The 26,735-nt window shown below is 46.9% G+C and overlaps 1 long non-coding RNA gene across 1 annotated transcript; it reads left to right on the top strand.

Moving 5' to 3' along the window:
* The first annotated feature begins 55 nt into the window (after nucleotides 1-55).
* LOC145523210 (uncharacterized) lies at nucleotides 56-11,451 on the top strand. The gene is made up of 3 exons (XR_014066424.1): nucleotides 56-186; nucleotides 7,410-7,479; nucleotides 8,687-11,451. It is a non-coding gene; the product is annotated as an uncharacterized LOC145523210 (long non-coding RNA).
* The last annotated feature ends 15,284 nt before the right edge of the window (nucleotides 11,452-26,735 follow it).

Genomic DNA, 26,735 nt, shown 5'->3' with positions numbered 1-26,735 from the left:
CAGGCGGGGGAGGGGCGGGGCCTATTGTGGCATCAGCCAATGGCTGAGCGGGACCACTAACGGTCGCTGGTTGACCGTTGCTCACTAACAGTCCCTGGCTGGCGGAGAGGGGCCCACCGCAGCGCCAAGCAATAGACGAGCGGGGCTTTAGAGCTCACACCTACCTATTACACCCTGCGTAGAAAGGTGAGACCCCGGGCAGCACAGAGTCTGAAGAAGTACTGGCCACTCTAGCATCCTTATTCTCCAGCTCTCTGTGAAGCGAGGCACGCAGGCGGCAGAGACCGCGATGGCAGCCAGGAGGCAGTTGACCTGCCCATTCGCTTCAGTTCAGTTCAGTTCAGTTCAGTTCAGTCGCTCACTCGTGTCCGACTCTCTGCAACCCCAAGGACTGCAGCACGCCAGGCTTCCCTGTTCATCACCAACTCCCAGAGTTTACTCAAACTCACGTCCATCGAGTCGGTGATGCCATCTAACAATCTCATCCTCTGTCGTCATCTTCTCCTCCTGCCCTCAATCTTTCCCAGCATCAGGGTCTTTTCAAATGAGTCAGTTCAACTTCAGCATCAGTCCTTCTGACCCATCCATTACTGGCATCTATGTCTGAGGCCGTCAGTGACCCCGCCTCTGGCTTCACTGGTGACCGATGAGATGGCCAGGGAGCTGGTGTCCCCAGAGCGGAGCTCCCTGCTGCCCACTTGTGCAATGGGTGGGCGGTGGGCACCAGCTGGTCTGGTGGGCTAGGCATGGCCGCAGGTGGGAGAGGGCTGGCACCAGGGAGGGAGGAGGGAAGGGTCCATCACGCTTTGGGTTCAGGCCCGGGAGGCCGCTATTACCATTCTGACTTTGAGCAGGAGTCCTGCCTACATACAGAGACTCTTACCATGACAATGTCACCTGTGCTGATGGTAAGCACACCTATTTTTTTTAATTAATTAATTTTTTATTGAAGGATAATTGCTTTATAGAATTTTGCTGTTTTCTGTCAAACCTCAACATGAATCAGCCACAGGTATACATACATCCCCTCCCTTTTGAAACTCCCTCTCGTCTCCCTCCCCATTCCACCCCTCTAGGTTGATACAGAGCCCCTGTTTGAGTTTCCTGAGCCCTACAGCAAATTCCCGTTGGCTATCTATTTTACATATGGTAACGTAAGTTTCCATGTTACTCTTTCCATACATTTCACCCTCTCCTCCCCTCTCCCCATGTCCATCTCTATGTAAGCACACCTATGTTTTTAATCTTCTGACTTGATGTTCACCTAAATAGGTCCACGGGTCTGTACTGCATGGCATGCTGCAGTCCCATCCACACTATGCCAGGTCCTAGACATCAAAGTTGTGGCTATGCTAGGCCTACTGTGACCCTACTGTTGGAAATTTCTCTTAAGTTCCAACCAGTGGGTACAGGAGACACCGAAAGAGTATGGTTTCCTGGGCCCCATCCTCAGCCTGTTCACAGCCTGTCACACCAAGGCCAGCTAAGCTACATGCATGCACAGGCCACAGCCACAGACATGAAAATAATAGGCATTTGCCTTCCTGGCTCTAAAAGCATCATTCTTAGTATCAATATGTGTATTACACATGCCATGGTTAGGAAATCACTGCCTACACCAGAGTGTATACATGCATCAAGTATACTTTCTGCTTCCACTAATTTTGTAATTTAATAAAACACAGCGTTGCTTGGTGTGACCCATCCATCAAATACCAAAGAAGAGACATTACTGCTTTATGTTAAATACAATTTTGAAATGTGCCACCTGGATGCCGCCATCCCCCGAGCCCTTTAAACCATATTCTCTTGGAAACGTCATGACATGTGAGCTGAACATGGTGTCTTTTCCCCCCATTGTAAATGAGCGTTTTATGTCCTCCGAAAAATCAAAAGGATATTTTTACTGTTATGATTTTATTATGCTTCTTTACAGTGTCGTTTGCTTTCATGAAGTTAAAGGAAGCACTGAAGTGGAAACCAGTAACAAATAGGGCATACTGAAATCAAGCTCCAGAGTTAAAGGTTTCCATTCATTTAATTGGGGAGAAAAGCATGTGTTTGTTTGGGTACCTAATTATTGGGAAAGGAGAGGTTCATTTGTCTAAGTTAATACCCCTTAACCAAGTTAGGAATTAGCATACATCTTTTTAATTACACCTGCTGTGACAGCCTCAGGCATCAGCCACTTGGGCAGGATGGGAGGGGGTGTCCTGACCACCTGCCCCCTGACACTACCTGTTACTGGAAGGGCACCAGGGCCCCCCAGGAAGCTCCAGCCACCCCTTCCCCATCACCGGCTTGAAAGCCCACATGGCCCTGAGTGACCAGCCTCCATCAGTGTGCTTGGCCAGTGTACCCTCAGAGCTGTATGATGCTTGGTGCATGGATGTGCACGGCACTTATTGAACGACCGAATGACTGAATGAATAAATGACAACTTAACAAGTGCTCATAAGCCCTCCCACTTCATGAGGCATGTGGACTAACATTTGATCCCCAAAGCCAAGTGTTAATCAGCTACATGGAAACCTTTGTGGCTCCAGTGACTGCTCCCCCTGGAGGTTGAGAAGGGAAGGACCCCTCCTGCTGCAGGGGGTTGTGTTAATTTCTAAACCCATCATCTGGAGGTTCTGCTCATTTGTTTGCTTATTATTGCTGAAAACAAATGATCTGGAGCTTAAATGCCTGACAATCGAGAAACAGTTGAGGAAATAATAGAATTGCAGTGCACTTGCTATTTAAAATGTTTATCCAGGACTTACAATAACGTTAGAAATCCTTATGATTTAATAGAAACAGGAAACTAGCCTGTGCCATAGTTGGTGATGAACAGGGAGGCCTGGCGTGCTGCGGTTCATGGGGTCGCAAAGAGTCGGACACGACTGAGTGACTGAACTGAACTGAAGACTATTATAGTGCATGCATTTTTTAAAAAAATCAAAGAATTCTAATACAAGACCAGAAGAAAACAGCAAGACTGTTAACTGGGGTGATGAGTTTTTGACGCTCAATTCTCCTTTCTGCTTCTTGGTACTTGATAGGTTTTCTATAGCCACTGTCACTATATAAAGAAATCATAACACTTTTTTTCTGAGAGGAGGTGATCTATAGTCACCTCACTGTCCACAGCTGGCTGTGATTGCTATTTTGGGTTTTCCTGAAGAGAGTTCTCACGACACCTTCATGTTCTGGAGGCTTTTCCATATCCAGAGGGCTGTGGGGTGTGGGCTGCAGAGAAGTGACTCCCCCAACCCCTGCAGCCGCCCCTTTCTAGTGATCGAGGGCTGAGTTAGTTTGCAGATAACAGGATCAGTAGAGGACCAGAGGACCGGGGTCAGAAGCCCTGCCCTGCTTTTCCCATTAATTATTCATGCCTTTACACTGCACTGCCTCTCCTGTTATGTTTCCAAGGCATTTTATAATACGATCAATAACTAATTTATTTACCATCAGACTTTCCTGATGGTCCAGTGGTTAGGACTCTGCACTTCCACTTCAGGGGGCACTGGTTCAGTCCCTGGTAGGGGAAGTAATATTGGGCTTCCCTGGGAGCTCAGCTGGTAAAGAATGCAGGAGACCCCGGTTTGATTCCTGGGTCAGGAAGACCCACTGAAGAAGGGATAGGTTACTCACTCCAGTATTCTTGGGCTTTCCTGATGGCTCAGCTGGTAAAGAATCCACCTGCAATGTGGGAGCCGTGGGTTCGGTCCCTGGGTTGGGAAGATCCCCTGGAGAAGGAAAAGGCTACCCACTCCAGTATTCTGGCCTGGAGAATTCCATGGACTGTATAGTCCTTGGGGTCGCAAAGAGTCGTACACGACTGAGCGACTTTTGAGGCTTCCCTGGTAGCTGAGCTGGTAAAGAATCCGCCTATAATGCAGGAGACCCCAGTTCAATTCCTGGGTCAGAAAGTTCCCCTGGAGGAGGGCGCGGCAACCCACTCCAGTATTCTTGCCTGGAGAATCCCCATGGACAGAGGAACCTGATGGGCTAGAGTCCATGGGGTCGCAAAGAATTAGACACGACTGAGCGACTAAGAACAGTACAAAAAATAGTTAGGTTTTATTTTTTATCTTGTTAAAATGCAGCTTGAGCTTAACCCATGACTGACACTGGTATTCAGCTCTGGTTGCGGCTCCTGGGATGAAATGGTCAGGGCGAGAGGATGAGGAGGGTTTATGGATACTCCTGATACAGAGGAGAGAGGGAGTCAGGCGGGAACTCCTAAATGCTGCCCCAGAGCAAAGCTACTGGGGTCAGAGGGGAGGGGCCGTTCTGTTTTCCCACAAGGAAATTTCACGGCATACACAGTGAGAATGTTCATTCCAGGGGTTCTGGTAACCAGTGTGCAGGGAGGATTTTCCAAGGGCCCTTGAAGTACTGTGATAGCCAGAGAGACCCAATGGTTGTGGCCATTACTGCTAATGTGCCCCGACATGGACATACCTCTGGACTGTATGCTCAGGGTAAACCAGCCTATATTCATATATTAATACTTTCTATAATGTTTCATTTCTAAAGAAAAATCTTCAAGGTTTTATTTAACAATGTCTAAAACATTGCTGTCATGGGGACCAAAATCCCTTTTTAAATTGCTTATTGAAACATTAGTCATTTGAGTTCACAAAGATAGGATAAAAAATTTTTATCACAGTACCATTTAGTTTTAGAAGCACTTGCAATTCATCTCCCCCAGAACTCTCAGGGCACATTTCTTTTGATTTTTCTGAGATTTCTGAAATCCAGCAATGAAACTTGCTAGAAAGGGGGCAGGCACAGAGAAAGGACATGTGGATGAACACGGGTTGGGGAAGGTGAGGGTGGGGTGAACTGGGAGAGTAGGTTTGACACACATACATCACCATGTGCAAAACGGATAGCTAGTAGGAACCTGCTGTATAGCACAGGGAGCTCAGCTCAGGGTTTTGTGATGACCTAGACGAGTGGGGTGGGGAGAGGAGGGAGGTCCAAGAGGGAGGGGATGTATACATATCGCTGATTCACTTCATCATATGGGCTTCCCAGGTGGTGATAGTGGTAAAGAACATGCCTGCCAAGGCAGGAGACATAAGAGACACGGGTTTGGTCCCTGGGTTGCATAAGAGACATGGGTTTAGTCTCTGGGTTGGGAAGATCCCCTGGAGGAGGGCATGGGAGCTCACTCCACTATTCTTGCCTGGAGGATCCCATGGACAGAGGAGCCTGGGGGTGCTCCTCTCCACGGGGTCGCAAAGAGTCGGACATGACTCAAGCGACTTAGCACGAATGCACAACGCAACACTGTAAAGCAATTATACTCCAATAAACAAATTTTTAAAAAATAGAAGAGAGAAAACAGTGGCCAGGTGAATGGTGCTCGCAGCCTGGGTTCCCTTTTAGGTCTCCTTAACCCTCAGCCATCCTGCACACAAAACACCAATAGCACCTCCTCTCATCCCCCAGATGGTGCCATGAATGCATTCCTCGTCCTCTCTAAGTTCTCTCTCTTCTTCTGCAGTTGCCTGCCTCTCCACAGGCTTCCAGGCAGATCCACCATGTTATCACCCCTCTCCAGGCACTATGGGGTGGGGGGAGGAGACATTGCCATGCCAACTTCGGGGAAGGGGAGAGGAAGGGCAAAACACGTGTTCAGGAAATAGACTGTGAGGTCATCTGGTCGGGACATAAAAGGTAGAAGGGAGAGACTGTGAAATCCTTGAAAGATAGAAGCGGGTGCCTTTGGCACACTCCTTAATGCAATGCCAAGTCACTTATCATTCATTCTGCACATATGAGGGAGCCATTGATGGTTTAGAAGCAAAGGAGTGATGTGATCAAAGATTTGGTCTTGGAACGTCCTGCAGGAAATGATTAGAGCTAGAATAAAACCACCCACCCTCCAGCTGGAAGTCTAACTGCCCCATTTGCCACCCCTCCTCATTCTTTCCATTTTCTGTTAATGAAGACATCATTCTACCCTCCACTGTGGCTTCTCTGTCCTCATGAATCTCACCTTCCTGCTGGTCTGGCAGCATCTTGCAGGCAGGTTTATGCCTTAGGTCCCTCCCTGACCAGCACATGGGGCAGTCATTGGTACCACCCTTGCCGCCTGCCTCACTGCCTGATTTCAAACCTGTATTATTTCGAAAGAGATTCAGGGCAAGTTGGTGGTGGTAAAGAAACTAGATGGATATGTGGATAAATAAACAAACGAAAGAACAAATGAGCGCTTGAGGGAATGCCAGATTTCATGGTCCCAAAGGCCCCTGCTTCTGCTGCAGCCCACAGGGCCCTGGGCTGGCTATGCCCTTTGAAATCTCTGGACATCAAAGATGAAATGAGGAGAAGGCTCCTTCCTATCCACTGTCACTTGGTACCAAGTGGGCCCACCTCACACATCCATGTTCCAGGTGTCCCCACTGTTCCCCGAAGCCCTCTTCATCCTCCTTGTCACATTTCTAAAGGACAAAGACTGTCTTCAGTGCTAGATTTTGTGAAGATCTTTAGAACAGAAGAGTTGGGATTTCCCTGGTGGTCCAGTGGCTAAGACCCTGAGCTCCCAATGCAGGGTCTCTGGGTTTGATCCGGGTTAAGAAACTAGATCCCACATGCCACAGCTTAGAGTTTACGTGCCACGACCAAAGATCCCTCATGCCACAATAGAGATTGAAGATCCTGAGTCCCACAACTAAAGCAAATAAACAAATATTTTTTTTAAAAAAAAAGGAGAAGAATAGAAAGGTTACTCCCTGGTCATATCAAACCTCCCTTGACCACCCATCTCCAGCCTCTCCTTTAGAAAAATAGAAACCCTCCTTCTTTAGGTGATTAAACTGGAATCTGCCAGGATACCTGGTTCTCTTCCAGCTAAACCTCTATATCATGATCTACCCCAGATCCAGCACCTGGGAATTTTGTTCTGCCCACTGTACCTTTTCCAGTTGTACTGGACCCCTGGGCAAGAGAGCAATTTTAAAGGTTCCACTTCCATACAAATACTATTGAAGAAACTAGACTGTGAAGAAATAAAATGTGTATTAGAAAGATAGGTAAATACAGGGCCTTCAAGTCATGTCTATTTTTTTAAATAGCCTGTACCCCCAGGATCTTTATAATATTGAAAAGAAACTGTTTGGAAAGCTGTAATAACCTTAACTACAGCATAAAGGAAGGTAATATGTGGCATGATTGGCTTGCCATTATGTTATTTGTGCTGTATAGACACAAAATTTTGGAATCAGATGTTTTATGGGAAATCATTACAATTCTGAATATGTGACTGAACTTTTCCTAAATATATCAAAAATGCAACAGCTTGTGAGCATACATAATTGAAAACAAAGTTTATGAGGCAGTAGATGTCTACCAACATCAACAGAAATTTAACAGAACTGCATAAAATTTTGTGTTTTGTCTATTACACTCAGATGCTTCCCTGCGTGATCCACTCACTGTTCCTGCAGTGGCTGGTGCTGAGCCCATTCACAGATGGATACGGTAATTTGATGAGAGGGTCTGTGGGGTTTGAGACTAATGGGGCAACCATGTACAGCTGTGCAGGTTGTGCATCGAACAACTACAGGACACCACTTTGCCACAGAGAATGATGAGAAAGGCATTCACTGGAGTTCACAGCACACAACCTGCGCAGCATAAGGCATTCTTTTTGAGCCATCACCTTGAAGGAGAAGTGGAATCCGCCTGTAATCCGCTAAAGAACACTACCAAAAAGGAAACCCCAAAGCCCCATGTACTGTTGATGTGAATGCACACTGGGGCAGCCATTATGGAAAACAGTATGAAGGTCCCTCAAAAAAATTAAAAATAGCATATCTCATTTATATATGGGATCTTTAAAAAAAAAAAAAAAAAGGCTTCTAGATACAGAGAACAGAATGGTAGTTGCCAGAAAGTGAAAGTGAAAGTCGGTCAGTCGTATCCAACTCTTTGTGATCCCATGGACTATACAGTCTGTGGAATTCTCCAGGCCAGAATACTGGAGTGGATAGCCTTTCCCTTCTCCAGGGGATCTTCCCAACCCAGGGATCAAACCCAGGTCTCCTGCATTGCAGATGGATTCTTTACCAGCTTCAGATTCTTACCTGAGCCATAAGGAAAACCCAAGAGGTTAGGGGTGACATGGATAAAGGGAATTCAAAAGGTACATACTTCCAGGTATTAAAAGAAAAAAAAAAACTTCCCTGGCAATTGTAATTATCTACAATTCATTTATTCATTCACTCATTCATGGGGCTACCTGTAGCTCAAACAGTAAAGCATCTGCCTGCAATGCAGGAGACCAGGGTTAGATCCCTGAGTTGGGAAGTTTCTATGGAGAAGGGGATGGCAATCCACTCCAGTACTCTTGCCTGGAGAATTCCATGGACAGAGAAGCCTGGTGGGCTACAGGCCATGGGATGGCAAAGAGTCGGACACGACTGAGCGACTAACGCACGCACGCATTCATGCACTCACTCATTATTCATTCACCTTTTAAAGTTGTGAGTGGCTCAGCTGCTAAAGAATCCGCCTGCAATGCGGGAGACCTGAGTTTGATCCCTGATTTGGGAAGACTCCCTGAAGAAGGGAACTCCAGTATTCTGGCCTGGAGAAGTCCATGGACTATATAGTCCATGGGATTGCAAAGAGTTGGACACGAATGAGCAACTTTCACTAACTTTAAAGTTGTGAATTCCCCCCTTAGAACCATCTCAGAGGTTGCCTGCGGATGCCTGCATCGAGGAGAGAACTGAACTCCTGGGTCTGCTCTCACCTGAGACCCGTGATGTTACCAGCAAGCTGGATGCTCTTCCTCCCATATTCCTGCTCCTTGCTGCGTCTTTCTTGGACCCCAGGGTTTGTGGGTCAGAACTCATGCGTCCTTCTGGCTAGCAACTGGGATGGTTGCTTTGGCCATTTGAGGTTTTGCATATGAGAAAAGGTTCAGCCATGTCCTCCTCTGTCCTGTACAGTGGGCTCCTAATGCTACCCAGGAGAAGGTTAAATGGTTTCTCTGGTGGCGAGGTGGATAGGAATCTGCCTCCAGTGCGAGGGACAGGTTTGATCCCTGGTCTGAAAAGAGTCTACATGCCGTGGAGCAACTAAGCCCAAGCACCACAGCTACTAAAGCCGGCACATTCTAGGGCCCAAGAGCCACAACTAATGAGCCCTTGGGCTGCAGCTACTGAAGCCTGGGCACCCTGGAGCCTGTGCTCTGCAACAAGAGAAGCCACTCTAATGAGAAGCTCATGCACCATAACTAGAGAGTAGCCCTGCTCTCCACAACTAGAGAAAAGCCTGTGTGCAGCAAAGACCCAGCACAGCCAAAAATTAATTAATTAAGCAGTAGGAACATGGAAAAAAAAAAAAGGCAGAACAAAAAGAGCTGCTCGGGTCATTGATCTAGAACTACTCCATGAAACATGCTCTCATTTTAGGTCCAGCAAAAACAATTCCATGCCAACAAATGACTTAGAATGGACAAAAAATACCTCATAAATAAAATAGACACGAGAAAGCACCTGCTATGACTTGTGAAAATGTCCAGTTGGGCATCGATAGATTTCAGGGCCACCAAGCTTTGCCACACTTAGAGCATCCTCACGGAGCCCCTGCTCTGGAGCTGGGTTCATTTCGTGCTGGAAATCCCTTTGCTGATATTTTCCTGCCTAATGAGTATTTAACACCATCCCACACGTCAACACACACTGAGTAATTACAAGAACTGGAAGTTCTTTTAGAGAAGAGAAATTCAGATAATTTAGGATGTGGAAAACAAGACCTGAGAGGAAAAAAAATTGATGGAATTAAGACTGCTTAACCCAGAGGAAAAAAAAGACTGCTTGATGGGTCACTAATTCCGGCAAGTTGATTGAAAGTTATTTCACATAGGATACTGGCCATCTGGTTTCCTTTTCCTGAGCGCAGAGGGGAAATGATTTTCAATTGCATCAGGAAGAGTTTAGGTTGGAAAATAAGGAAGACTTTCCAGATGCTTAGAGTTATTAAATACTGAGTTCTGAGAGGGCCACAGCATCACCTTTTTGGAAATAATTCAGAGGATGACAAATTCTGTCCATCCAGGCCTTTTTAGGAGCAGCCTAAGTGGAGGACAAAATGAGTGAAATGATCGCTTTGAAAAGCCTTCCTGCCTTATTTGTTGTGCTAAAAGCGCCTCTTAGAGAAGCATGGGATTCCTAGGTGGCGCTAGTGACAAAGAATCCGCCTGCTAATGGAGGAGACACAAGAAACGGGTTCATCCCTGGGTTGGGAGGAGCTCCTACAGGAGGAAATGGCAACCCACTCCAGTTTTCTTGCCTGGGAAATCCCACGGACAGAAGAGCCTGGTGGGCTACAGTCCATGGGGCCACAAAGAGTCGGACACGACTGAGTGACTGAGTGCCGAGAAGCGCATGCAATTTCTAGGCTTCCAAAATACTCTCACTATCTTGTTTACGTAGACCCTTCCTAGAGGCAGAAAAGGGGAGTCACCTGGTTCTTGCCTCGCCTCTGTTGTGGGCGAGTCATGAGAACTGCAAGGTGCTGGGATCTCTAGCCCCAGTTTCCTGTCTGGAGCTGCCCTCGTGGAGGTAAATGTGTTGATGAGCAGCTTGCTATGTGCACCAGCTGTTGCTTCCATCCTGCTGGCTTCCCAGCCCCTGTGTCTGGATGTGGGATCTACTTCCCTAGTTTCGGGGAAGGGCCTCCAACCAAGGATGCAGTCGGCTGTGTTCTGTCCACTGAGAATGGTCCAGCACTGGCTGTGCAACCCACGGTGGGTCAATCAGAACTTTGCCTGGAGTGTTTTACCCACAGGTACCAGGGAAAGGCCTTGGTTTCCTTGCTGGAGACAAGTTGGCTAAATGGAAGTTCCTGACTGCTTAATGCCATGCCAAGTCTCCACTATCTGGAGAAAGCTGGTTTTTTGTTTTTTGTTTTTTAAATCCCTGCAAGAGGCTAAAAGGACAACACTCCAGGCCTTCAAGTCAGCCCAGAAGTCAATCCTCACCCTACTATTTTCCCTTGAGTTTTATGAATCGACAGAGTACTTTTTTCCCCTTAAGCTCATCTGAGTTCCGTTTCTGTCATTTGCAACACCAGTCCTAGTGACTGGGGTGGAATGAAGTCCCAAGGATATGGGACTTCAAAAGCCAGAAGACAGGGCACAAGCTCTTCTGCATTAGTAAAATCTAATAGTAAGATCTCTTCACACCTCAGGGAAGAGAAGAGAGAAAGGGGACAGAGAAAGGCAGGAAGGTGGAGCCAGGACACCGGCTTATTCTGCAGAGGCTCCGAATGTGCCCTTAAGAGCAACAGGACGGGCTTCCCTGGTGGCCCAGTGACCAAGACTCCATGCTCCCAACGCAGGGGCCTGGGTTCAATCTGTGGCCAGGGAACTAGATCCCACATGCTGCATCTAAGACCCCGAGCAGTCAAATAAATAAATATAAAATAAGAAAGAAAGAAAAACCTTAAATCACTTAAAAAAAAAAACAGCAGTACACCAGGTGGGGTTTTCAAATGCTTGCTGCATGGTGGGCAAAAGGGACTGCTCCCCGGGACTGTAAATATCAGGAAAAGTTCTTCCACGTGGAAACAGGCTATAGTCAAGGCAGTTGGAACAAGGTGATGAACCCTGGGGCCACAGGTGGACTCACCATCATGCAGACACGAGGAATCGTCGCAAGAAGCAGAGCACAGGTGGAGAATCTTCCAAGGAGGGAATCAAGAATCCTGGTCTGACCCCCTCGTGGGAAGCTCAGCCATTTGCAGAAACTGACAGATAGACTTTCTGATTTCCACGCAGCCCAGAATGGGTAGTTGAGCCATTGTTACTTAGATGGTGTGGGGCCTGGCAATCCCAGAAGATGCAAAGAACAGGCCTTATTATCAGAGATGACATTAAAATATGGACCAGATAACTTCTTCAAGTATTATAGTTTATTCTGCACTAAGGAAGTATGTGGGGGTGGGGGTGGGGTATACGCAAATCGCTAAATTGTTTTCCTTTGATGAAATCACATTGCACGGTGATCCCGGACCCACACATGAGCACCTCCGCACAACAGGTAAGCCAGGCCCTTTCCCATTTTTCATGGGGCATTTTATAACCAAAGGACGTGCAGCCAGAGAGGAAGTTTTCCTCATGTTTCCCATGGAGCTGAGCAGGATCCAGCGTGACACAGAAACTGTGGACAGGACAGCATCAGTAAGCCAACACAATTATAGCAGCTAAATTGCAGAATGGAAAAAAGCAGCTTTTAGAGTGAAATTGATCTGGGCAAAAATTGCCAAGAACACTATTTTAAGGAATAAGCTATCTTAAAAAAAAAAAAAAAAAAACTAAGCTTATTCCGAAATGACTTTACCATTACATTTTAACAAAGAAGATTTAATGGGAGAGAAGCTAAACTTCCATTAAGTCGCTTCGAACACCCCTGATTCATATTTACTAATAATGATGATTTCCAAAAGCTCATTCCTGAAACTCAGAGCAGGCGGCCCAGCAGGCAGATGCCGTGCATGGAGTAATCTCCATGAATAATTGCCTGTCAGTGTGGCATACTAAAGAGAAACAGCAAGATTACAAGACAGTGTCTTGGTCTGCTGTTTAACTTGAAGATACAAAGCAGAACACTAGGCTTAAGGAAAATGCTTTTAGACTTTCAAGTTTACATGAAATTTGGCAATTTTAACCCCTAGGGAAGGGATTGGAAGGATCAACAGATGCTCTGAAAACGTACACCAGATTTTTTCGTATGTCTGTATTACGTGCCTTTTTCAGGAAAGAGGATTCAGAGGGGATACGGCCTCAAAACATTTAAGAATCACTGAATACATGTGCTTTAACCAGTGCCATCCAATAGAACTTCTAGAACGATGGAACTGTTTTGTATCTGCACCATCCAAAATGGTAGCCATTAGCCACCATGGCTATGGAGCACATGAAATGTGGCTAGGGCAACTAACAAGTTGTATTTTTAACTTTATTTAATTTTTACTAATTTAAATTTTGTAAAAGCAAAATTATAGGGATTAAAAACCATATCACTGGTTACCGGGGGCTAGAGCTTGGCAGAAGGTTGACCACAAAGGAGCAGCCTGATGGAATAATTTGGAGCAATGGAACACTTCTGCGTTTTGACTGAAGTGGCAGATACTTGATTCTACGCATTTGTCAAAGCTCATGGAACCCTCCATCAAAAACAGTGATTTACTGGGACTTCCCTGACAGTCCAGTGGTTAGGACTCCATGTTTCCTCCACAGGGATCATAGGTTCAATCCCTGGTCAAGGAACTAAGATCCCGCAAGCCTCGCAGTGCAGTCAAAAAAAAAAAAAGTGATTTATTGTACACAGACTGAAAATAAACTTTTAAAAGATGTAATGTAATTTAAAAGATGTGGTTACTGGCTACCATACTAGTTGTGTAGCCTTAGACCATCACTTTAAGAGATCTACCTGTGTTTGCCTTAACATTGATGTAACTGGATTTTTCTGACCAACAGATTCATTAAGCTTAGAAACAGTTCTACAAACCATTGCAATAATTAAGTGCATTGCAACCTCACTGGCAAGGACAACATGCTAAGGGAAGGATGCTGATGCCCTGTCCTGTTCCCTCCAGCTCTGCTGAGCAGTCCAACCCTCCTTGGCTACCTCAAATTTTGAGGAGCAACCTTGCCACAAGTTTAATACCCTTGTCCCAACTTCCAATCTCTAGTCTTGGGATGGATCTCCTGCCTCAGCACCATCCAGAGATTCCTCCAGGCAGCAGAAAAGGCACGGTGAGCTGCAATTGGTAACAGCTTGCCTTGGTAAGCTCCACTGCCAACAGGCATCTTACTCAGAAGTAACCGCAAACACATGCTCGTGGAAACTCTTTTCAACTCAACTCCAATTTTTTCCCTTGTGACCATTTATCAGTATCCTAGGGCTGCCCGGACAAAATACAGCCAACTGGTAGCTTAGAACAATAGAAATTGATTGTCTCCCAGAGACCAGAAGTCTGAAATCCAGGTGTTGACAAGATTGGTATCTTCTCAGCTGCTGGAGGGAGAACCTAATCTGTGTCTCCCTTCTGGCTTCGGTGGCTTCAGCGCATGCTCTCTCTCCTTGGCCTGTGGCAGCAACACTCCCGTCTCTGCCTCCATCTTCCATCTCTACAGAGTGTCTCCCTGTCTGTGTCTCTATGAGTCTCTGTGTGCAAATGTCCCTCTTCTATACTGACACTGGAATTTGGGTCAGGCCACCCTCCCTCACTATGACCTCACCTTAATGTAATCACATCGGCAAAGATCCGAGTTCCCCAAAAAGGTCATATTCACAAGGTACCAGGACTTGAATGCATCTTTCCAGGGGACATAATTCAACCCATAAAAGACCCCAATCATTGTTGGACAGAATCCCTCTCCTGGCATAGAACATTCCAGACCAGGTATAGCTTCGCCTTGGATTTATCTTGAACTTCATTTGTGTGTGTGTGTGTCTTTCTGTGTGTGTTCCTAGGTGTGCATGCATATGTGTGTGTGTGTTTTCCATCTCAGGGTTTTTACCATGTACTGTCCATGGCAAAGGGAGTAGTGTCCCTGCAGTGCTCACTTTTACTGAGCCCTTAACATTCAGGAAAACTTGCTTTCATTAATTGAGGAGCAGGTCCTGAGGCAGAGATGTGCCCTCTCCCAGGCCGGTGGGCCCTAAGCTAGTTAGCAGAACTCTGGGTACATAGGTACAGAGGGTGCTGAAAGACAAGAGAAACTGGATTTGATTCTAAAGTTTCTTATCATAGGTGGTGGAAGGAGTTACTTCATTTTTTTTTTAATGCCCCACACAGCATGCTGGATCTTAGTTTCCTGACCAGAGATTGAACCCATACCCCCTGCGGTGGAGGCGTGGAGTCTTAACCACTGGACCTCCAGGGAAACCCCAGTTACTTCACTTTCTGAGCCTTAATTTTCTCACTAGTCCCATGAGATTAATGCCTACTTCTTGGGTTGCTTTTATCAGTAAATAATAGATCTATTGAGTGCTTAGTAGCTAATCAATAAATGTTGTTTTCCAAGTCCTTCCTTTTTTGACAATTTTCCTTTCATTAGACATCATTTCTATTTAACATAAGAATGAAGAAGAATGTGAAAGGTAAATGGAAATGTTTGTAATTCCCTCACCCAGGGATAATCGTTATTTAAATTTTTATGTTATTTCCTGACTATCTTTTTCAATGCATATATTTACATACACTATTTCCGCAAAATTGGTTTCATTCTGTACATATTTGTTTTGGAACCACTCTCAGTTAACAAGACAGTAAGTACATTTTCATATTTAATTAAATGGTCCTCTAAAGCATGGTTTATAATGGCTGCAGAGTAATCCATTATGGACATAACATATTTCTTCAATAAATAACATTTTGTCAGCTCTTTTGGCTCTTTCCAATATTTTACTCTTTTTAAACAATGTTGTTAGAAATGTTCTTATGTATAAAACATTGTGCATCTCTCCAATTATTCCTCTTAGAATTCAGTTATCTGGGGGAGTTCCTGGCAGTTCAGTGGTTAGGGCTCAACCCTTTTATTGTGGTGAACTGGGTTCAATTCCTGGTCAGGGAACTAAGATTCCATGGTATGGCAAAAAAAAAAAAAGAAGAAAGAAAGAAGGGCAAGAAAAGTTATCAGGAATAGGATGACTTAAATCCACTCCCTAAAGGACCATTTCATAACGTCTTCTTGCTTCCTTCTTTCCTTCCTCCTGCTCATCTCGATTGATAACCTTCCCTCTTGATGTCAGTGAGAAGACAGAAGCCATCACGAGAACTTTCTTGCCTCCCCTTGACCAAGTCCATCCATCTGCATTCACCTGGACCATTACACTGTCTGGCCTCCCTCCCACATAGGTGAAGTTCAGCCCCTCCACTTGGGTTCTGGGTCCCACTCTCCCTTGCTGACTCATTGACACTGCTCCTAAAACCTCTCGACTTCCTCTTCTGCATCTTCAGAGATCTTCACTAGATCTGGAACATCCCATCCCCAACACCATGCAGACTCCTAGAGATCTATCTCCTGGGTTTGTCTTCTATGACTGCTATCACAAAAGACCACAAACTTAGTGGCTTCAAACACAAATGTACTGTCTTACAGTTCTGGAAGTCAGAAGTCCAAAATAGGTTTTTACTGGACTAAAATCAAGTGTCAGCAGAGTTGTGTTCCTTCTGGAGCTCCAGGAGAGAATCCATTTCCTTCCCTTTTCCAGCCTCATAAAAACTACTGTGGTTACCTTGCCATCAAGAAAACCCAGGACAATATTCCCATCTTGAAACCCTTAATCAAGGGCTTCCCTGGCAGTCCAGTGGTTAAGAATCCACCTTGCAAGGCATGGGATGCAGGTTCCATCCCTGGTCTGGGAACTAAGATCTCCAGGGCAACAAAGCCCACTCACCACGACTAAGAATTCATGCACTGCAGTGAAAGAGTCCACGTGCCACGGAAAGATCTTGAGCACTGCAACCAAGACCCAGTGCCTCTCCTGCTTGGCGTGTCCAAGGCTGAGCTCCAGGTCCCTCCACCCCCACTCATCCAGCAGTGCATTCCCATCCCACCAAAGGACATGGGGCACCCAGATGCTCTGGCAAAATGTATGGATTCATCTTGATTCTCTGCTTTCCCTTGAAACCAGCATCCCAGGCATCAGTACGTCCTGAAGGTGCCACCTTTACCACGCATCCCAAGATGACCTGTGCAACATCCCTCACACTGTTCCCCACTCTCTTGGGTCACTCGACAGGCCTCCAAAAATATCCCTGCTTCTTGTCCTGGCCTATAGTCTGTTTCCCATGCAGAATCCAGCACGATCTTTAAAATATACATCAAATTCTGTCATTCTTGTACTCAGATCCTCCAATCAGAGCATGTACAAAATCGAGATGGTAACCACGGGGCATGCATCTCAGACACGTCCAGTTAAGGACTTTGCTGATGACCAATGGCCAGGTAGAAGTTTCAGGGCAACCTTAGTCCTGTTGGTAGTGTTTCGGGAAGTAAGCTACAAAACAGGAAACAAAAGAATGAGATGGAGACTTAGAAGAGATATGCATTAGAATCAGGAATGTCTGATAAGCAGTGCACTCACTGGTAAAATTAACAGAAATGTGAAAGATGAGGAGATGTTTGAAAATCTACAACTGACCAGGGGTTTAAAAACAAAAAAATTTTCAAGAGCTCCAATGATTGAGCCAGGCAGAAGCTCAGAAGCCTGGCTGTACATTAGAAGCAGCTCAAAAGAATGTGGACAACATCACTGCCTGGGCCTTCCCTGGATGGTGTCAGTCAGAACCTGTGGGCGTGAGGTGCCAGCATCAGCACATTTTAAAAGCTCTCCACACAAGTCTGCTTTGAGGACTGAGAACCGCCGGTGAAGGGTATGAACATAAGAATGTGGAGATAAGGAGAGTCGACCGAAGAGAAGGTGGAAAATGAGAAGATGAAGCAACTGAGAGGTCAAGGTGTCCAATGGTCATTTATGCAGATGCTCAAGCTTCCACCAGCTGCAGAGGAGAGAAATTCCACTATGGTTAGAGATGCTTTCTTGAACTGACTTCCTGGGCTCTTTGTTGGGAGAAGATGGGCAGTTTGTGGTGGGGGCCAAGAATGTGGGCTTCCTAGGGCCATTCTGGCCTCTGAGGATCTCCCTCAAGTCCCTGCAAGAGCAGAGCTGAGGCCCAAGAGTGGGTGATCTAAGTAGGAACACTCTGAGCTCAGGGGACCACTTTCGCATCCACAGCAGGCAGAGTAATACCCCCCTGACGTGGACTGATTGGTCTCCCCCCAAACCCATGTCCCCCCAGAAAGTCAGACTATTTTACTTGGGAATAGGGTCTTTGGAGATGGAATTACACTAGGATGAGACCATACTGGATTGGAGTGGTCTCTAAATCCAAAGGCTGGTGTCCTTACAAGAAGAAAGGACACATAGGTACACAGGAGAGAAAGGGGCCACGTGAAGGCAGAGGGACACGTGGAGGACCTAGAGCTCCTCCCGATAGAAGGGGATATGTGCACCCTTTATTTTTTTTAAGATCTATTTATTTATTCATGTTTGGTCTTCGTTGCTGTGCAGGCTTTTCTCTAATTGCAGTGAGCGGGGGCTACTCTCTAATTGCGGGGCGTGGGTTTTTCATCACAGAGGCTTCTCTTGCTGAGGAGCGTGGGCTCTAGGGCATGCAGGCTTCAGCAGTTTCAGCTGCAGGTTTGGTTGCTCCATGGCTTGTGGGATCTTGCCGGACCAGGGCTCAAACCCTGGCTTTAAGATGTCCTCTTAAAACCACTAGACCACCACCAGGGAAGCCCCTGTACACCCTTTAGTCCCTTAGAGCTTTTCATGATTTCAGTTTTTATATTTAATTTTATAATCCAACAGCCTTTCGCCAATTTCTTGTAGATACTTTGAGAATCTGACGCAAGCTACTGATGCCCCCACCTCCGAGGAACATAAACATATGCATGCAAAAATTTGCCACAATTAAGAACATTCTCAATCCTGTTGCAGTTTCTTTTGGTTTACAGCCTGAAGCAGAGGCCTTGTTTCAAAAAGGCTCTCTTGTCCCACTAGCATGTCCCATAAACAAAAGTTTCAAATATCAAACAGAAGGCTTTTAATCCCTCAGGCCAAGGTGTTCACCTCTAGAAAAAGAAGGTTAAAACACAAAACGAAACAAAAAACCTCATTTAAAAATGAACCAAGGCAACCCTGAAAGGGGGAACTCAGATATACGTAGAGCAAAGTTCGCAGAAGCATCATTCATGAGTGCCGAAAGGTGTGGACATCTGAAATGTCCGTGGACGGATTGATGGATAAACAAATATGGTCTATCTGTACAGTATTATTCAGCCTTAAAAGAAATGAAATTCTGACAAGTGTTATAACATACATGAACCCTAAAAACAGTATGCTGAGTAAAATAAGCCAGACACAGAAGAACAAATATTATATGATCATCCTTATACGAGATACCTAACAGAGGCAAACTTATAGAGACAGAAAGGAGAATTGAGAACCGAGGGGGACTTCCCTGGTGGCCCATGGCTAAGGCCCAGGTCCCCATGCTTCCAAAGCAGGGGGCCTGGGTTTGATCCCTGGTCAGGAACTAGATTCTACATGCCACAGTTTAAGATCCTGCTTGCAGCAATGAATATGTCGATGCCACTGGGCTGCCCCTTTGTTAATTTCTTCATTTATTTGACATGTGTTTGCTAAGAATGTACCAGGTGTCAGAAGCTTCCCAGGTGGCTCAGTGGTAAAGACTCCGCCTGCCAAAGCAGGAGACCCAAGAGACGTGGGTTCTATCCCTAGGTCGGGAAGATCCCCTGGAGAAGGAAATGGCAACCCACTCCAGTGTTCTTGCTTGGGAAATCCCATGGACAGGAACTTAGCAGGCTACAGTCCATAGGGTCTCAAAGAGGCGGACCCAGCTGAGCAACCGAACAACAACAACTGGGTGTCAGAAGTCGTGCAAAACAGGATGGACAGAACACACACACAAGACTGGTTTCCTCTCATCCCCGAGCTTCAGCTGGGTGTCAGCATGTGCCGCTCCGGCCCCCTTCGGAACTGAGTCACTCTTTCTCCCAACTGCTGGGAGTGCTGGCAGAGGATGTCGCTCAGCTGGGTCTCTGTCCAAGCATCACAAAGGCCATCCCAAGTCTAAGATTGTGCATCCCACCTGGAGATAGCCCACATCCAACAACCAGCACCTGATGGGGGATAAAGGCCTGGCCAAGGAGGTTATCCCCGAGAAGTCACTCCATCTCCAGAGCCCCCAGGGAACGTGCTGAGGCTTGTGTTAAACTGTAACATGAGAGACACAGACATAGAGAACAAACGTGTGGACACCAAGGAGGGAAAGGGGTGGTGGGATGGACTGAGAAACTGGGACTGACATGTGTACACTACTACGTATAAAACAGATAACTAAAGAGAACTTACTGTATAGCGCTGGGAGGGGAGAACCTGCTCATAGACATATAATAAGTTAACCTTAAAAATGCATTGTAGTATGCAGTAGGTGCTCCCAGGTGGCTCAGCAGTAGAGAAGCCGCCTGCCAAAGCAGGAGATGCAGGTTCAGTTTCTGGGTCTGAGAGATCCCCTGGAGAAGGAAATGACAACCCACCAGTATTCTTGCCTGGAGAATCCCATGAACAGAGGAGCCTGGTGGGCTAAGTCTATGGGGTCGCACAGAGTCTGACACGATTGAGCAACTGGGCATGTGCAGTAGGTGCAAACAAATACTGTTTGATTCTGCTTCTATACAGTACCGACAACAGTCAAATTCATTGGGTCAGAAAGTACATTGGTAGATGCTAGGGGCCGGGGATGGGGTAGGGAGGGGGAACGGAGAGTTAGTGTTTATCGGGGCCAGAGTCTCAGTTTAGGAAGGTGGGAAATTCCAGAGATGGCTGATGGTGAGAGCCGCACAGCAATGTGAATGCACCTAGTCCCACTGAACTGTAATATTTAAACTGTACTATTTAAATATGGTTAAGTAGTATGTTTTATAGTATGTGAGTTTTTTAATAAAAAAATAAATTTTTAAAAAAAAGCCCTGTATCACAGTTCAACTCCTCTTTTTCACCCGACCCTGCTCCCCCACCCCTGGCTCCCCGTAGGGTTGATCTGAAACATTCCTCCCAGGACCTTCCCGCACACAACTCTCCTTCACAATGTCTTGGTAACCTGACCTCAGACAAAGGGACAGCCACACAATTTCAAAAGCAACGATAAGACAACTCTGAGCGATTCCCACCAGGAGGAGGGAGAGGCTGTCTGCCTGAGTGGTCTTGGTTTTGGGGGGCCAGGCAGATTTTATCTGAAACATGAAGCGTGAGAAGGACTTCCAGTGGTCACAGGTAGGAGGGCATTGCCCCAGACGGGGCAGGCCTGATAGATGAGAAGGCAGGGGAGGGCCTGGTGCATCCCCAAGACAGGAGGAGCCTGCTGATGACAGTCAACCTACATGGGGACATTCTCCTGTAAGTCAAGGAAGATGTTAGGACCTCAGGAAAATCAGGAACTTCAGGAAAAAGAGCTGGGAAAGTTTATGTGTATTCAGTGTGGAGGTCTGAGAGGTGGAGAAAATGGCGTGATGAAATAAATTGCTACAGACACAGCTAAATTCTCTCTTTTGTAAGTTACATATGGATACATACAGCAACTGGCAGGAAAAAAACAGGAAGGCACTGTTTCTAAGATCCCTTTTCACAGATGGTGATTCAAAGACATGGAGTGAGGTTAAGCAGTTTGTCTAAGGTCAACGATGTGTAGATTTATATTCCAGCAGGGCCATAGGGGCATATAGCAGCATATTTAACAGTCACGTCAATAGAATTCATAAGTACATGGGCTTCTGGGGAGCTTTAAGGAATCTTAAAAGTTATCCACACACTTGATGGAACAAGAGAAAGCTCTGAGACTCAGAAGGGTTGACTAGCTCACCCAGAATCACAGAGCTATGAGAATCAGACTGGGTTCCAGTGCTCAGGAATTCTCAGGACAGAGCAGCTATGGAAAGTTCTGTTGGTAACATAGTGCAATGGGAGATTCAAACCCTCCTCAGGCTTTAGACCAGTTTTGTAAGCAGCCCAATAGACAGCACACTTAGCTCAGTCCCCCATGACTGACAGTCAAGAACTGTAGAAATTGTGTACTTCGGTGTGCTCCATTGAGATCCAGAAAAATTTTAACGTGGTCCACTGCTAGGTGATATGGCATCAAATTGGTGGTTTAGTCTCTAAGTCGTGTCCAATTCTTGTGACCCTGCCAGACTGCCAGGCTCCTCTGTCCATGAGATTAACTAGAGTGGGTTGCCATTTCCTTCTCCAGGGGATCTTCCAGAACCAGTCCAGGAATTGAACCTGGGCATCAAATGACGACCTTCATATCATGACATCTTGTGTCTTGGGGCCACCTCATAGCATGTAGGCCTGCCATGATTCCCTATCACTCAGCTGCCCAGCCTCATCTTCCCCTGTTCTGTACCACCCTTGCGGGCCCCAGCGACACAGAACCATGAGCCACCCCCCAGGCCATCATGTTGTCATGACCCAGCGCCTTTACATATGCTGCATGTGTTCCCTGGCTCCTGCCTTCCCCTGCTCTGCCAGGGAAATCCTACTTCTTCAAGACTGTTTTTAAAAAAGTCACTACATCTATGTTTGCAGCTGCAGTATTCACGATAGCCAAGGGATAGACACAATCCAAATGCCCATCAAAGGATGAATGGATAAACAACATCTGGTACATATATACAATGGAATATTATTCAACCTTGAAAAGAAAGGAAATTCTGATGCACATTATGACATGCATGAACCTTGAAGATACTATGCAAAGTGAAATAAGCCAGACCCAAAAAGACATATGCTGTATAATTCCGCTTGTATGAGGTCCCTGCTGCTGCTCCTGCTAAGTCGCTTCAGTCGTGTCCGACTCTGTGCGACCCCATAGATGGCAGCCCACCAGGCTCCGCCGACCCTGGGATTCTCCAGGCAAGAACACTGGAGTGGGTTGCCATTTCCTTCTCCAATATGAGGTCCCTAGAGCAGTCAAATTCACAAAGACAGAAGGTAGAATGCCAGGCTGTGGTGGGGAGGAGGGAAGAGAAGCTGTGGGGAGGGGAGTTGTTGTTTAATGGGTACAGAGCTGCAGTTTGGAAAGATGAAAACATCCTGGAAATTGATAGGACAACAAAATGAATACATACACTTAGCACTACTTAACTGTGCCCTCAGAAATGGTTTCAGTGGGACTTTCCTGGTAGTCCAGTGGTTAAGAATCCACCTGCCAGTGCAGGAGACGTGGGGTCGATCCCTGGTCCGGGAGGATCCCACATGCCGCAGAGCAACTAAGTCCGTGCACCGCAACTCCTGAGCCTGTAAGCCTAGAGCCCGTGCCCCACAACGAGAGAAGCCAGCACAGTGAGAAGCCCACGAACTGCAACCTGAGAGCAGCCGGAGATAAATAAATGCTTAAAAAATTGTAAAAATGAGAAATTAGTTAAGATAGAAAATTTTATGTGATGTGCATTTTACTATAATTTGGAAAAATATTTTTAAACTTTTTTTTATATATTTTTTAAAAACTCCATCCTCTGCTAACGATTTCTGTGAGCCCTCACTGAGGCGATTCACTCCTCCCAGCCAGGTCTGGTTATGACCTTCTGGACACACTTCTTCTGAAGTGTGCCAACCACCATGGAACTGTTAACACCGAGGTGCTGTCTTCAGCAAATGAGGGACCTGCCTGATTGCTGTGGGTCTCTGTAGCTGCAGCCCCTATGCGAGCACGTGCCTAGACGATGGCTGCTCAATTAGGACCCTAAGTAGGACGTTACCGGGAGGTGTCAAGCCTTCCCCATCTCTTGGATATAATCATAGGTCCATGACACCTCTACGACTGACAAGCCATTTGTAAAGAATTGGCTTGACAGATTGAACACTCTCCCCTTGAAAAATGGAGATGAATAAGAAAATATTGAGCATCCTGAAGCCATGGGATGATTTACAGAGACATTAACAAGAGCTGAGCCCTGCCCAGCTCAACTTTGCATTGTTGGCATCTAATTCACCTCCAAAGCCTTCCTCCCCTTATCAGAATCTGCAATCCACAAGCCCATAAATATCGCAGTGGCATGTGACCGGGGCAGTCAGGGCAGTCAGCCGTGGTGATAAAAGTGTCTCTCGAAGAGGCTGGAGGATGCATCACAGCAAAGGGTGGACAAGAGACAGGCCGTCTCCCACGAGGGTTCATTACAGGCCTGGGGTTTGGGATCCAGGCGCAAAGGTGTCTTGGAGGGTGGAAGGAAGGATGGGGCAAGAAAACCCCTGAGGCCAGAACTGTCCCTGGGCGCCTCCTCCTCCTCCTGAGCTGTCTCCTCCTCTCGGGGCTTGTGCTTTGGATCAAGTGTGAGGTGTTACTAAGTCCCCATATGTTCTCATAGCCTCCCTCTCCATCCTCCCATGGTCAGCCTCTAATCTTGGTTTGGGATGTAAAGAGGAGACAGCTAAATGGGTCAAGTGCCCCAAAGAGGGGAGAGTGGTCAACCCCGAGATATGAAAGGAGAGGGTTCATCACTGGGAGCTGGGTGAAGGGGCTGCAGTTGACTGTAAATGAATCTCTCAGAGCCAAGGTCACCTGGGGGTCAAGCACAATGCATATAGGACCTCCAGGGCAAATGAGCCTTTAAAAGGGATACAAGGGACTTCCTTGGCAGTCCAGTTGTTAAGACTTGGTGTTTCCAATGCAGGGGTCACATGTGTGATCCCTGGTGGAGGAACTAAGATCCCATATGCTGTGTAACATGGCCAAAAATTATATATATATATATATGCTGCTGCTGCTGCTAAGTCGCTTCAGTCGTGTCCGACTCTGTGCGACCCCATAGACGGTAGCCCACCAGGCTCCCCCATTTCTGGGATTCTCCAGGCAAGAATACTGGAGTGGGTTGCCATTTCCTTCTCCAGTGTATGAAAGGGAAAAGTGAAAGTGAAGTCGCTCAGTCGTGTCCGACTCTTAGCAACCCCATGGACTGCAGCCTACCAGGCTCCTCCATCCATGGGATTTTCCAGGCAAGAGTACTGGATATATATATATATATATATATATATATATATATATGATCCTAGAGCAAACAGCAATCCCTGGACCCAACTAAATGGCTTTGCTGATAATAACAACAATAACTTACATTGACCGAACACTTGCTTAAAGCCACATACTGTGACCAGCATTTTTAAGTGGGCTATCTCATTCATTTAATCCTCCAAGAACTCTATACAGTATCTTCCACTATCTCCACTTTTCTGTCCAGGAAAGTGAGGCACAGAGAAGCCCAGTGACCTGCTCCAGGACCCATGCGACATGGGCACCAATGTGGAGAGGACGGAAGGGATCCTCTGTAAATCAAGATGAAGAGCTGCCACCCTGGGGCTGGGTAGCTGTGGAAACGCACGCTAGAGACGTGCCAGCAATTGTCATCACCCACAGGCAGAGAGTCCAGAGCTGGACACGGAGCATCATCCAGGCGTTAAGCATTCACATTAATCAGATTGGTGCTTCAGTGATGGGGGCAGTGGAAGAAGCGTGGGCGAGACACACAGGCTGTGCCCACTTGAGGATGGCGAGGTGTGGGCAGTGTGCTGGCAATCGGGGGACCCAGAGCAGCTGCTGTGGACAGGGAAGGCACGCTGCCACCCCAGGGTCCCCTCCCACACACACCAGCTAGACCTTGGCCACCCGCACAAGCTGTCCGGATCTGGCAGCTCAGGCTCATGGACATCCACGTCCTCGGGGGAAAGGAGAGGGCCACCCCTTGGCAAGAATCCTCTAGGGACTCTGCCCCCGTATTTCCAGAATCTTCCACCTGCACCTTCTCCAGAATCTGTAACAAAATCTGCCTGAAAACGCAGGCTTAATTTTTAATGATCACTCAGTAGAACCGGCAATGAAAATGATGAAGTGCGTTCCCCAGCAGATCCTGGGGAAATACACTCGCTCAGGTCATCCCAGCCCTGGAAATGTGCCATGTGGGTGACGTTCGCACCACATCTCACACTTGACATGCATTTAGTGGGGTCCCCCGTGGGCCAGGGGCTAGCTATGCTGTGTCCTGGGGCTATGAGGTCAAATGAGACCTGGGCTCAGCCCTTGAGGTGCTCACGGTTCTGGGGATGACATATCAGGCACGCATGTGCACTCTGGAGGAGCGCAGTCATGGGTCGCTGCCCTGGTTTGGGGGCACCCAGACCTCGAGGTGACAATTGGAACACAGGGAGCTACTCAGCAGGTGCCAGGGATGCTAGGAGAGTGTGGAGGATAAGACCAGGGAGGAAAGCAGCTAGTGAAGGATGCACTATCCAGCCAGCATCCCTGTGGGTTGAAGGAGTGTTGTTCTGCTGGGAACCAGTGTAAGACACCTGCCTCTGAGCTACCCCCCAGAGGATGAGGAAGTGGGGTATTTATGCACCCACTCCCTCCAGTCATGGGTTAAGCCCGCTCCCAAAGCCTCTAGTTCTGACCTGCTGCACAGGGAACAGCCGTCTCCATGGGCAAGCAGAAGTGCTTGGGGTGGGGACTATGCTGGCACTGGAATGCCAGCTGGTCTAAACAGGAATGGTAAAGGCCAGTGGACGTGGCCAAGACCCTTCTAGTATCCCCCCAAGGGTCATGCACCTCCTGTGGTTATTTTTTAATGTTTCAAGTTTTTATTTACTATTTATTTGGCTGCTCCAGGTCTTAATTTTGGCATGCAGGATCTTTAGTTGCAGCCTGAGGGATCTAGTTCCCTGATCAGGGATTGAACCCAGGCTCCCAGTGTTGGGAGTGTGGAGTGTTAGACATTGCACCACTGGCTGGGGAGGTCCCTCCCTGTGGTTATTTTTGAAGGGTTTGTTTTGCCTCACAAACTGGAATATAAACCCATCCAAGAACAAAGGCCCCTCCTATACCTCTAGTGGGGCTTCCCAGGTGGCACTAGTGGTAAAGAATCTCCTGCGATGCAGGAGACGTGAGTTCCATCCCTGGGATTGGGAAGATCCCATGAAGGAGGGCATGGCAACCCACTCCAGTATCCTTGCCTGGAGAATCCCATGGACAGAGGAGTCTACAGGGCTACAGTCCATAGGGTTGCAAAGCGTCGGACACGACTGAAGCGACTTACCATGCACGCACACCTCTGGCATCTGGTCACACATATTGCCACGTGC

This window comes from Giraffa tippelskirchi, chromosome 2 (genome assembly GCF_054371585.1).
Source record: "Giraffa tippelskirchi isolate mGirTip1 chromosome 2, T2T-mGirTip1v1.2.pri, whole genome shotgun sequence".
NCBI classification, from domain to species: Eukaryota; Metazoa; Chordata; class Mammalia; order Artiodactyla; family Giraffidae; genus Giraffa; species Giraffa tippelskirchi.
Note: the sequence above shows the minus strand (reverse complement) of the source record. Positions and strands in the feature narration are given on the sequence as shown.